At 38.2% G+C, this 14047-nt stretch overlaps 1 protein-coding gene across 2 annotated transcripts in view; it reads right to left on the bottom strand.

Annotated features, from left to right (window-relative positions):
* LDAH (lipid droplet associated hydrolase) overlaps window positions 1–14047 on the bottom strand; it is a 120534-nt gene that overhangs the window by 20985 nt on the left and 85502 nt on the right. The gene's annotated exons all lie outside the window — the stretch shown is intronic.

The following is a 14047-nucleotide window of genomic DNA, read 5'->3' on the forward strand; positions in this document are numbered from 1 at the left end:
TGTATCCACAATGCAGTCAAACAAATAAAATATGAAATAAAAGATTCCCTGATTTTGAAGAAACATATGTCTAGCAGCATTATTATTACTTTGTAAAGATTTTAGTACTAAATCCTGAACCAATACATTGTTAGTTGACTATTTGGATATCAACAGATTTTTGCTGGAACCTGGAAAGCTGTGCTAATTTCAGGGAAGAAACATGATTCTAACCTGGGACAGATAAACTTGGTTTTTGTACTTGAATCTTGAAGCAAGACAGAGATTTCCTGTACTTGCACTGAAGTATGTGTTTTTTCCTCAAGTCTTTAAACTTCTTGCTTGTTTGCTGAATATCCAAAGATCATTTGCTTCCTTATTTGCAAGAAGAAGATTAGATTAGGGCCAGATTAATTGTAAAATCACACTGGAAACAAAGGGGTCATAATATGCTATCTGTGGAAATTCAAGATACTCCATAAAGACAACTATGTTTCGATACAGACACAGTTGTCTGTGTCAAAAGAAACCTTAAAAGGATGACTTACACATGGTTGTACATACCCGTAAAATTTCAGGTTCAGTATATCAGACTTAACTCTGATAAACTTTCAGAGCCATACATGACCCTAATTATTAAAAAATCAGGTCTGTTGTGGTGGCATAACTATGTGCTTTTGAGCTGTAGTCAGTATCTTAATTACATAAAAAACAATATTGTATTCTTTGCTGAGCTAAAGAGATGAATTTACAGTGACAGAAAGAATAGACAGAAAGTGATGCCATACTAATGAAACAGCAGGGATAGTACAAAAAACAAACAGACAAAACAAAACAAAAAACCACCACCACTACCACCGCCACCACCACCAACAACAATAAAGAAAACAACAACCCAACCAAAGCCTTTCAACTTAATTGTCTAAGCATTTATGGAAATAATCAGAATAGTTCCCTTTCAGCAAAAATAAGTGGTTATAAAGATAGCCCCAATCCGGACACTATAATGGATGCAAACACATTCTTTAATAGCTTGTTCACCAGAACAAAGTAAACATTAGACTACAAAGGGTTACCCAAAGTCACTTCATTTCCCTACTGCTGTTTGCTTTAGATTATGTTGACTCTATCAACAAGATTATGGCCATAGGTGTAAATTTATTAAGTCCCACACATCAAAATATTGCTCTATTTTGTAACTTAGTAGGAGCTATGCTCTGGAATGGGTACAAGGACAAATACGAAGCCAATTTTTTACTTCAAGGTCTAGACAGTGAAATTTCAACAGCATCAACTTTGGAAGAACATGCTATGTGATTTTCCAGAGTGGACAAATTCAGAAGAAAAGTAGACTACAGCCTTACCTTCATCAGGCTTCACTAATGCATTTTTTTGACCAGCTAACTCCATAAGCACACAAATAGAGTGGAGAAGGACTTCCTATGCTGTCTTTCTCAGGCTACCGTACACTAAAGTGTCTTCTTACTTTCACCAAGAATTTAAATTTTCCTTAGCCATAACTGCAGGAGTTTGCAAATATATTTAAGAAAACAGGACACCTGACTGCCAGATGCCTCTTTACCACTGAATATTCAGGTTGATCACCTGGGTATTTCTGGATGCTTTCGCTCATTGTCCTTCTGTATCTGTATCTTCCTCTTTCTCCATAGCAGAAACAATCTCAGCCCAACACAGTCCAGAGCTCACTGATCCTCATCACTGTGGCTGTTCTCAGTACTTCAGTCTGGTATTCTGAGACCCTGCATCATGGCAAGTTTCCACCATTCCTCCTGACCTCCCTCACCTGCCTCCTATTTCTGGATAAAAGAACCCTTGGTTCTTTTCTGCTCTACCATTCTTTGCACTCCGTAAAAACACATTTCCACACTGGCTTGCTGTTGATAGCCTTTTCTCTTTTTACTTTTTGGTCAATACCTTTGTAAAATGCCTTTCCTACTCTATCTTACCCCTCAGAACATTAAATGCTCCGTCTTCTTTGTCTTACCAATTTCTCAGCTTCTGCTTTGGCAATTTCCAGTCAAACTTGTTTGTGTTTGTTTGTTGTGTTTTCTCACAACTGCTTTCCAACAATCAAACTTCCACAGCTTTTGGAGGTACAATTCTGGGCTGTATCTGCACCATTATACCAGATGGAATCAGGAACTCTTTCTTCTCTGGCCCTAAGGCTTGAATACTAGGAGAATCCTGTTGGAGCAGGCCAAAACCACACCAGAAAATTCATTAAACAGTATGGAAGATCATACTCCAATGCTACTACAAGTCCTGCACTCATTTAGCTTATTTCTAGCAGTAACCAGAGCCACCTTTGGCAGCTCCTGGCATAACATTTTCTGTACCCTACATCCAATCTGCAATTCAGAATGAATCTGCATTCTGGCATTTTCTGAACTCTCAGGTCTGTTTTCAACTATTACCTGACTTTTTTTTTTCTATAGTTTATTTTTCTCAAACATTCTGTGTTGTATCTGTAGTTCATCAGTTTTGCTTGGTTCTTACCATGTTGTCTCTCATTGAAGTTCTGAAATTCTGGATGCTACTCTTGCATCTTTAAAGTGAATGAAATCATAGGGGCTGGAAATTTTCTCCAATGGTCTAAGGGAATATCAATGATATTGATGCCATTTTCAGCAGATATTTGCTCATCCTGTTCTTAGAAAGCACACATGATGGAAGTTTCATTATCTTCCCATGAAATCCAGTCAAGAATTCCTTTCTCATCATTAACTAAAGTCTAATCTGAATCTACTGTTACACATTATGTTGTCTACCATGGACATTAAATGATTATTCTTTACTTGAAAACTCTTACCATGCTTTTTTGTTTCTTGTTTAGTCTAAACAATTCTAATTTATTTACTTTTTCCTTGAAGATCATCATATTTCAGTATCTGTCATGGGATTCATATAAGTAAATGTGGATTTTGAAGGCTTAATTTATCTCCCTTCACACTGTAAAGAAGACAATTTATCTCACCCTCAAGTAGTCACCTAGACATATTACAGGAACGTTACCTGTATCTCTCCACTGACAATGACAGAATTTTAAGGGAATTAATTGAGATGAATCTCAGCTTTCTGCTGTAGACATGTAAGTATTTCTGTTCTAGCAGAAATGTTACCCTCAGTACATTCAGCCGATCTGCTTTTCACCTTCAAATTCTCTGTATCCAGCATATTTTCTACCAGTTGCTTTCACCACTTTTTATATATTATAAAAAAGGAAAGAAAAAAGAAAACAACACCTTATGAGAGCTAGCTTGACAGTGTCTGTGTTGCCGTATTCCTTCTTCTACAGACGTCAAGTCAAGCATATGAAATAATGTACTTCAGATGGCTCAGATGTTTCTCAGAAAGAGTCTCATGGATCTGTCTGCCCTGGTTTGTTGGACATAATATTCAAGATGTCTCCCTGTCCTTAGCATTGGGATGTCAGAACAAGTCAGTCTGTCCTCCTCCTTTCTCTGTGCCCTTCTTTCCTAAGCAAGCTATATCCCTTAGCATTGGTATTCTAGTTCTGCTTGTTATCCCACCTATGTCTGTTACACCAATTAACTAATTTACAAAGGCTTGTGACACTACATTTTCCATATTTTTGGAATTTACATCACCTGCACATTACCTTGCTCAGCTGCTATCTTCTTTGCAATGTTACTGTAATCTCTTACAAATTTATTTGTTTGTCTTAATTTCACACTCTTCAGAAGGGCACTCCTGCTCTATACTATATATATGTATTACATATGTATACTTATCTTTCCTCATAAACTCTTCCTCAAGCCTTCTTTACTAAATGTTTTGCTATTAATCATTTCTTCATGCTTGCGGAAACTAAAGCCCCTATGATGTTGATCTGACTGACAGTGATCAAGCCCCTGTACACCCATGCATACTTGAAAATATTCTTTTGAAGAAGCACAGTGGTTTTAATTGTCATGTCTTAATGCCTGTTGAAACCAAGCAACCTCATTCCACTGTCATTAGTTGTAACAGTTTTTCACTATCTGTAGTTTGCTCCCATACATCCTTCTTTCCCACACTGACTGCAGTTTCCCAGGACATTTCTGATGCTCTGCCTTGGCAAACTATCATTTACTGTCATTTATTTTTCACAGAATGCATCTGCTGTTTCACTATTTGCCATTTAATTCCTTATTGCTATTACTTTAAATTATTATTTGTGTTGGCTAAGGACTGCAGTAAAGACTGCATTTTGTCAGGTACTGGCAGTGCTAAACATAGAAAAACCTGAAATGATTCTTTCTCATGTCACACAAGGGACTTCCGAAGAACCTCCACAAATTCTTGGTCTCCCTCTCACAGAATGCTTCACTGAGGCCTCCCTTAGTAAATTTGCCTGGCAGCCGGATAATTTCACAATAATCTGGTATTATGAAATACTTGAGAAATGTTTTAAAATATGTAAAGCATTGGCATGTTTTAATTCCCATTCCTGGTCTCTTTAAAGATAAACTGGACAATATACAAGTAGATTGACAATTTGCTGTTAAATGTAGCAAAAGAGAAGAGTCCTAACTGAAAACTTACTACCTGATCAGATCATTTTTCTAACTATGAATTAGGTGCACAAATTAGGTGGGAGTGCTAAAGGTCACAGTCTGGGGTTTGGCTTTCAGTGTGTCAGAGGCTATTCAAACTATTAGGAAAAATATCACTTCTGTCCTACAGGTTTTACAGTCTATTTATAAATCCATGGCTGTACCACAAGGAATTGCAAATTTGCATGGAGGTTTGCTCCTCGTTCTGGGGGAGGACAGAGCATAGAAGAAAAGAAAATGATTTAATTTAAATGGGAAGATGCTTGCCAAAGGCTAGTATTTTCATAGTGCAACAGAGCTCATCTGCATCTTGACATGCAATATATGACTCTTTCAAAAGTCCTCTCAACTCTACAGTGAAAGTGCTTAAATTGCAAAATGATTAATCAGTTCTGGATTGGATCCTCATGCTAAACTGAAATTCCCTGCAAAAAGTAGGCTGAGCTTTTGAAAACATATTATCCTCAGGGAACATACTACTATCTGGTCAGAGTTTTTTTCCTGGTAAGTTGCCTATCTTATTGCAAGGGTCTTCAGAGGAGTGTAACACTAGTTTCCTTTCCAGTTTATCCTTTGCTCTTAAGGAAGCAATCTCTGTCATTCCTCAGAAAGACTCAGAACACGGTGGTACGAACTAATAATACCAAACAGCAGTGTAATTTCCTATGGGGAAAACATATTTTCTACTGGTAATTATTGCCAACAGCAATCTTGGAAATATCGTATAACATTGTTTAAAACATCAAACAGAAGGAACTGCTTAGTATCAAGGATGACTAAAGCAGGAACATGTGCTTCCACACATGCACACACACATTAGATAAAATGTTGATGTTTAGCGGCTTACAAGATGTAAACATTGACTTTGGGTTCTGGTTCAGTTTACAATTGAATTTGGAATGAAAACATACCAATTAATATATAATCACGATCAACACAATTAGGCAGAAATAGCTGCATTTGTTATGACGGACGTCTTTAATCTGCTTGGTATTCAAGTTGCAGGAAGATCAGAACTACACATGAAAATCAGTCAGCTGTGCTTGAGAAAGCATAGCAGGGGTTGAAGGCAAAAATAAACAAAAAGTTATTCAACAATTATATCCGAGTGTTTTACAAACAATAGATGCTTTGTTAAGGAGTGTGAAAAACACTCCTTTACTTCGTGTAATGAAACACAAGCAGAAGTGAGGTGTGATGGAAACCGAAATGTCTATGGGCTTTATCGTGCCCAAGATTGCTTGGGAGTAACTCCCATTATCTTCAAATGATAGAACTACCCCTTAGCTGGAGAAATCTCCAGTTTAAGCTCTCATAAACCCTGGCAGTTGGCCGTGATGATAAGATTTCTGCTATAGTCCAGATTTTTGGTCATCTGCTCTCTTCTTGTCTAAGAGGGGCACAGAAGGGTCTGGTGTAGGTGGTCCTCAGTCCCCAAGGACAGGCAGTGTATGCATCAAGTTAGCATCTCCACGCTGTGCTCCCTGCCTGGGCTCTAGTGGGAGTTAATATGCTCTCCTAGACACGTTTGAACATGTGAGCAGCTTTATGCAGCTCAGTTTAAGGGTTTTTCTGGATTTGCCCCTTCCTTGAGGAACCCTGATGGAGTTCAACAACCGCACCACACTGTCCTCTGAATGGCATGAAGTCCCTCTCGGGTGCACTGGATTTGATTGGTACAAAAAGTGAACTTTGCATCACTCTTTGTTAAAGATAAAACCACTGATTTTAAAACTCATTGTAAATACTGTCAGCTATTACTCTAACCAGTAACTAATCTCTTGCACCACTTGGATTTCTCCAGATAACCAGCATTTCCTCCATAGACCCATGAAGACTCTACTGAATTTTAACCTTGATAATATCATCATGTTAAAGAGTTAAGAAGGGCAGACAATGAACACTGGTTGACATTTTCCTGACAAGCAGTATTGGCAAAACAGATTGAAATACTGCAATATGTGACTGAAGCAATTACACAGAGACTGGTGTTTCCTTTAGTTGCATGGAATAACAGGTATTGCACTAGTTAGCAGCTTTGTAAATGTTAATCTCCAAAAAAACTACTCCAAGACAGTGTCTGCAGTCCACCCATAGGTATGGCTTTAGCACATGCTTCAGTGCTCTGTTGGGACTACAGCGATTGATCGCAGAATATATACTTTAATTTCAGAAAGGACTTATGGATCAAGGTAAACTCCTAACCAGCAAACACAAGTTATGACAGATCTAGGAGCTCTATTTCTTGAAAAATTTAGACAGACACTTCTTAGACAAAAGGCATGAGTCTACTGTGGAAGGGGATCTTTCCCCTGAATCCAGGGGTTTTTGTAGTGGGACTAGGGGAAATAAAGTACCAACACACAGATGACTGTATCTGACAGTGGCTAGCGGAAAGGAAATGTAGCTGGTACCATTTAACTGGCATATAGTTATTTTCAACATCCTTTTGGCTTTGTTGATGTTACCCTTTCCTTTTTCATGCCGTTTGCAGTGTATTGTTAGACTCGTTGCAAATCTGTGGGAGTAAATCATATCCCTAGGGATGAAACCCCACCGGGGTGAATAAACAATCTCCCCTTCCCAAAGCAAATCCCAACAGTGCCTCACATTTCATGGAAATGATCAGCAGCTCCGCTATCCAAACATTCACGCCTTATGAGTAATATTTATGATGGGAGTCTTTTACGTTGGGTTTTTCCCCCAAGAAGAAAAGGAGGAATAATTAAAAGAAATAAAACCAATGAGAAATTTCCACATTATTACTATTATTTTCACAAGGTTTTCACAGGAAAGTAAAAGCTTTCGCAAGTAATAAAAGTCCTTGTTAAATGTCTTTCTTTCTTTTGGAAGTGGGGTAAATTATGAAGCAGATTGACTTTAAAAAATAAATAGGACTATAAATACATAAAAGTCATTGCCTTCCACCAGTAATTTAATATGAGCATCCTACTTTTAAATAAGGAAAACTTTAGTTCACTTGCAGAAAGAGTAAAGCAGATGTGAGCTTTTTCCGTCAGCTTAAGTGCTGCCTTGGTAAGGTGAGTTGTCCGACAACATTAAACAAACATTTTAGTCAGGCATCGCACAGGAAAATAAACAGTAGCAGAGGAAACATGAAAATATTAAAGGCTGTTATTCTTTGGCCCCTTTTCCTGCAAAGCAGGTGATAAAATATTACTGTGTTTCCACAGGTAAGGAAACACTCTCTTAAACACTTTGCAGAAATACATATTACGATCATCACTTAAAATGTCAGAAGTGGATAGGGCTCAGCTGTGACAGCACACAGGAGCCTGCAGAGAAACTCTGCAGGATCAGAAGATTTAGCACGCTGGGTCGAACTGGTGGGCTGCCTACAGCAGCCTTCTGACCCTGGGCAGAAGCAAATTCAAATACAGGCAAAAAGCATCTTGTAAGAGAGCGCTGTAGAGTTACCTGATTTCAGGAAATGATGTGGATACCACTTAGAAACTAGTGAGAAGGAGGAAGGTTGTCTGCTCTATCGTTTTGACCTCTCTATGAACCATTGAGTATCAAAGAATGCATATAGAAAGATGAGAGGATACCTGCTGAGCTTCATCTTTGTTGCCTACCTGTGATATGCTATACTGTTATGTCCAGATATAAGCTTATTTACTTTATGTAGTTATAATTTACTCATCATGCTGGTAATTTCTGTGCTGAAATTTTGTCTAGCTATAAATCAACTCTGAAATTCTATACATATTTAGTTATAAAAATAATAAAAAATACCTTTGGAATGATTTCTTCATTAGAGCCAGAAGTTATTTAAAACTTACTTACATCAGAAGAAAAAATAAATCAATTCTTTTAATCAATCCTTTAAATTGTGTACTGAAAAAATTAACTTGAAAATTTACTCATCTGCACAGTTGTCCAGTGGCAGGGGGAAGGAAAGCTTTTTTCATGACTGCTATGAAAAACATAGGTGTCAGTTTGCAAGATAATACTTCAAATCCTCTGTGGTTTCAGTTTCCGACTCTACTTTAAAATGCAGTGCACGAACATCAGCCTGTCTAGCTGATGTGGTTTGTGCAAGTTTCTCATGACTAAGATATCTATATACATTTATAAGGTTAAATTAATGGTTAAGCAGATTAGGTAACTAAAATGTTGCCTTGGGATGTACATTTATGTACAGTTCTGCTAGTGATCAGCTATGGGATGCTGGGCAATAACTCATGGCTTGACTTGAGCAATGCTCACTGATGCTCACTGTCTTGAATGTCAGGTTCTTCTTAAAATGTGTTTGAAATGAGATGACCTAGATAGACTTATGGAAAGTAATCAGATAAATTTGACTAATATTGCACAAATTGTTGGTAATCAAAAAAAAACACAGATCCCTAAATCAAGATGAAAAAGCAGAATATGCAATGGCTCCTTGGCCTTACATGCCTGATTGGAGAGCCATACAGTTCCATACAACTCCAACCAAAAGAGCACTGCGTTTCATGATGGATTTAGAGGTGCTCATCGTATCTTCTACTGCTTTTAGGAGTTAAATTTTCATTTCAGTGTAAGAAAAGAACACCGTTTTTTGCAAAACAGAAATAAAAGTAAATTAAACTGTAGCTATAAAACTTCAGCTATAAAAATAAGCTATTATACAGCTTTCTAAAGTACTGATTAGAAGCTGGGTGGGCAAAGTGCTCTGATTTCATCATTTCATGTGAATTCACTTATTAAATACTGATCTAATACTTTAAACAGTCATTTTTAGCTCCAAAAAATATCAGTTGCATAGTTGGAGCGGTTCATGTGTGTCATGAAAATAACACCACACAGTGTCCTTACCTGAACATTTTAGTTAGATGGGTTTTTCTACAGCAGTTTAGCCTCACAATAGAATTCTCCAAAAATTTCCTGTTTTAGTCGTCAGGAAGCGGGGCTGAATAAGTGAAATGAGTTTTCAAATAAGGTAGGAAGCAAATGACAAGACTATCGCTAGAAACCAGCAGTTATAAATTGTAACGCAGTCAGAGCGTGGGGATATCTGCCTTTCCTTCCAGCAGCAAGGGTACAATTCTGATCCCATTGATTGTTGATCTCAGCTGCAAAATGAACAGCCAGTAGATGCAGAGAGGGATTTATCTCCTCTAAGTTTAGGTGCCTAGCAGAGATAGGGTCCCTTTGCAGTCTGTAAAGAAAAGTCATCTGTAGGGTGCGATTCACCTGACCTGCTTTAGATGCCAACTATTTGGACAGCATGATGTTTACACATGGGCAGATGAAGACTACTCTTAGTGTCATATTTAACATCTCCTTGTTTAAGAAGAGAGAATTGGAATAGAAGCAGATCTCAGGACATGAGAACTCCCAAGGTGGGAATAATTCAAATGTAGAATAAAATTTGCCAGTTGGCTCCCTGGAGATGAAATTTTATAATATCTCAGTTAATGTAAAGCTTATATTCCATTTCCATAGTGGTCTGCAACAACTAGAAGACTACATTTCACTGGCTTTTTATACAAATTCATTTCACAGATGCTCTTTTTGCCAGTTCTGAAGATTTTATCCTATGAGAAAACTTTCTCCTCTACGGCATTCCAAGCATGTAATTTTGCTACCCTGTACAGCCAACAGAGAGAGGTGATCTAGGTTTCCATAGCTGGGAATCTAACCATCCTGCACAGGATTGTGGACTATATACAGTTTCCTAACTCAGGCATCAGAGTAGATTGCCTAACACTGCCTTAGCACTTTGTTCTCTGTAAAGTGGATGAAATATAAACACTACACATGAAATCTGAATGTCTGCACACTTGGAACATGTTACGGTTTGAATCTAAATTCTGCTGTTCAATCTTAATTCCTTGTCTTCTTACAACATCTCTTGGACTCATAAAATAAAACGAAAATCTTTCTGTCTCCAGCTTTCACTTGTGTGATAGTCTAAACACCTCTGAAATCCTCATTTCAGGTTTTTAAGTTCCCTCCTCCCCAACCTGCCTGAATTCCACAAAGGAGTTCTTCTCCTCCCTCCCTCCCTCCCTCCCTCCCTCCCTCCCTCCCAGATTTCTGTAGTCCCCTACTCTGTGAATAGGTTAAATAAACAGGGAGATTCCTCAAGGGAAGTCACAGGTTCAAGATCACAAAGGACGACCCCCTTTGGGCCAGTTGGAGGTTTTTCTTGCTATTATGCTTATCTGTATCTTCCCTGTCATCCAGATGTTAACCTCTGACCCCTGAGCCCGCCTCCCGAAAAAGCCTTGCAGTGTTTACCTATTATGTAATGTCTGTGCTTTTGTGGAAATTCTACAGAAACAAATGGAGGAAGTTTGCCAGTCAAACTGGTGGACAATAAATCCTGTCCTATGTAGATAGAATGGTTTACTGTCACTGTAAGTCTGCTACTGGCATCTGTCACCAAAGAAATGTTTACAAATTTCAACAGGCTAGAGTGCCAAAGTGTTCCAGTACTGAAGAGTTACACAAGATTTGTAGAATAACCATCGCTGTCCTAGATAGGGGTATCCTTGTTTTGCCAGGCTGAATAAACAGCATGATATTTCAGATAACTCATGGTCGCTCAGGTCCAATTTTTCTGTCTATTCATCCCATACATTCATGAATACAAGTATCTCAATGCCAGTTTGTTAGCTCTAATACTTTTTCTGCCCCAGAATACCCTTGCTAGAAGTTTAAAATCCAGGTAGGCAAGCTGCCTTTAGACCCTTTTGCTTAATTCTAGCAACTTTATTTTTATTTTTAAGCTATGTCTTCCTATCCTTCCCTACAATCAATTTTCTTCACAGTCCTTGCTGTCTCTCCTCCTCCTATTATTTCCCCTTCAGGACAAGACTTCATACCACGTTACCTTTCTGGACAATGTCATCACAACAGCTTCTGCTGTTTGACTGGGGCTTCTCCATGCCATCAGTTGCAAGGTTGGGACAATGGAAAGATGAGTTTGGATAAGAAGCAGGAGCAAACTTAATTTGAAACAGTTGGATAGACAGGTAATATAATTCTTCCTTCACAACACCCTAACCCCTCTGACTGAGTCCTTCAGCTAGGGGCCCTGATCCTGTTGCCACTGAAGGGAGCTTTTCACTCTTGATTTCAATGGGAGCAGCACTAAGTCTTACAGTTCCGCTATAATTAAGTTTTCAAATCTCATTTCCTTTCAGAGGAGAAAAAACATTGTTGTGACTAAGCTTTGGATGTGGTAACAAATCCCTGGCAGGTTGATTTGTTTTAACGGACGTATTAGTTTTAAGGAAACTTTTACCATCTTTTCTGCTCTTAATCACAGCTTTTATTACAATTACAGTAATGCAACAGATGTACATGCCAAAGGCAATATGTGTATTTTTAATGAGTTGACATGCAACCTTCCTGGAGAGGAGAAACAACTTCATTTGCTCAACATTTCTCAACCATATCTAGCAGTTTATTAAGGGACAAGGAGTCGATCAGAAGAATATTTACCACAAATTCAGGGACTTCACTCACTTGCAGATGAGCAGTTCTGTAGGACAGTCTCAGTTGTAATGCTAAGCTCAGCAATTCTTGCTGAAGGGTTACATTTTCTATTGTCCACAAAGAATACAAGAGAAGGCTAACAGGCAATATCCGGAAAGCCCTACAATTATTAATCCACGCATGTGGTCCTGAGTCACTGGGCTGTAAAATATCATCAGTTTCCGAAGATGGAACCGAAGGGGAATTCTGCTAAGAGAGATGATATCACAAGCCCAAAGGAATGAGTTGCATCAATAACGCCTATTTGTGCAAGTTTTACAAGACATTGGCTCACAAAGACTTTCATTCTGGTATAACGAATTCAGTCAATAAATTGAGCATAGACAAAGATCACATCCTATGAGTACAAGTCCCTTTAGCCTGACTTTTGCTGCTATTTTCCTTGCAGCTTGGACACAGATCAGACACGGGTGCAACCAGAAAATTACAGCCGGCAGACACCCCAGGACAGATGCACTAGGGGACTGAGCAGCTTGACAAGTCAGGCTCCAACAGCAGCACTCAAAATCCGCTCTTTTAAATTATTCCTGGCAGTGCTGTGGTCTTGGCCAAACAGCACTCACAAACAATGTCTGGCCACGCTTTTTTTGGAGGTTAACACAGGCCAAGGACCATTTCCAATACAACTCTGGATGCGGCTACCTGTTTTGAGAGGTAGAAGTTTATCTGTGTGGACCAGAGAAGGACTCCTGGCTTGTAGAGACATGACCCCACAGACCTTCACATACCTTTCTCTGAGAATAAATTAGCAGAGGAAGAAGCCTGAAGTCCTAATGTACATATGACTGCATGCAAGTTTTCTCCTTGGGCATCATAAAATTACCATAAATTAACAGGAACACAATCAGCAGACCATATGACTCCTATCAGAAGTTTACATTATTGACTAGGAGCCTGGTTTTGTCAGGTACAGGGTACTACAATGCAGCAACTACTATTCTGTCACATTTGTGCAACATAAACAACACTGTCTGGGGTTTGACAGTAAAAACCCTCGCTGCCCATCCTGCTTTCAGTCTCTGCAGAGTCCTACAAGAGAGTCTGGTACAGAGCAACACACTCACAGATATGGGCTGAGGTTAAAGGGACTCGCTGCAAGTACAGAATCACTCTGGCACATCTGTTTGGTCGATTAGGAGGTAAAATTAACTGATAGAAGACAGAACACAACTGGAAATCTAGGAATGTGTTTTTACTACTATTAATGCAATCTAAACTTCCTTCTTGCTATTATTACTGTGTTAGCATGTCAATTCTAGTCCAAATTGTTTTCAACTGCTAACTTACCAAAATACCTGGAGTATAGCACAATCCATGTTCTGGTTTTCATTCTAAACTTAATGTAATTTATCTGAAATTATTCCCTTTCTTAAAGCTGTTCCTGTTGCTAGAATGTGCAAAATATGCTCACAGTGTGCCATATCACTGCAAGAACGTTAATCTTCTGTCTTTGCCCAAAAAGCACTGACATTCTTCTTTGCACAAAGTAACTTCTCTGTGGTTTTGCAGGCTGAAGACCCTTTCCTAAGTTTATCAATATTCCAATTCACATTACAAAATCCACTGAGACAGTTAAATCATAGCTTAAAAAAACAGATGTGAAGAACCCTTTGTTAAACTGATTATTGATTTATTTTCACTACCCAATATGAAAGAAAAGCAAAAGGTAAGAAGGGATAAATAACATAAATTAGATTGTAAAGCAGTGGTTTAATCACACAAAATACTGTTATTAATATAGGTTAGTTTTCTTAACAAATATATATTCTTTAGGAAAGTATTTTATTTGTTATTTTCCCCCTTAAGATTTTTTTTTTGATTGAATCGTTTATGATTTTCTTGTTTTTGCGGACTTAATTGGAGGAAAGATTAGACCTGTCCTTAAAAATTGATTCACGCTTTAGTATGGAGCATTTGTGTACAACATCAACATTTACACAACTCAAACAATACAAAAGTTGGTGCAATAAAAAAAAAAA

The sequence above is a fragment of the Netta rufina genome (assembly GCF_964035555.1).
Source record: "Netta rufina genome assembly, chromosome: 3".
Lineage (NCBI taxonomy): Eukaryota > Metazoa > Chordata > Aves > Anseriformes > Anatidae > Netta > Netta rufina.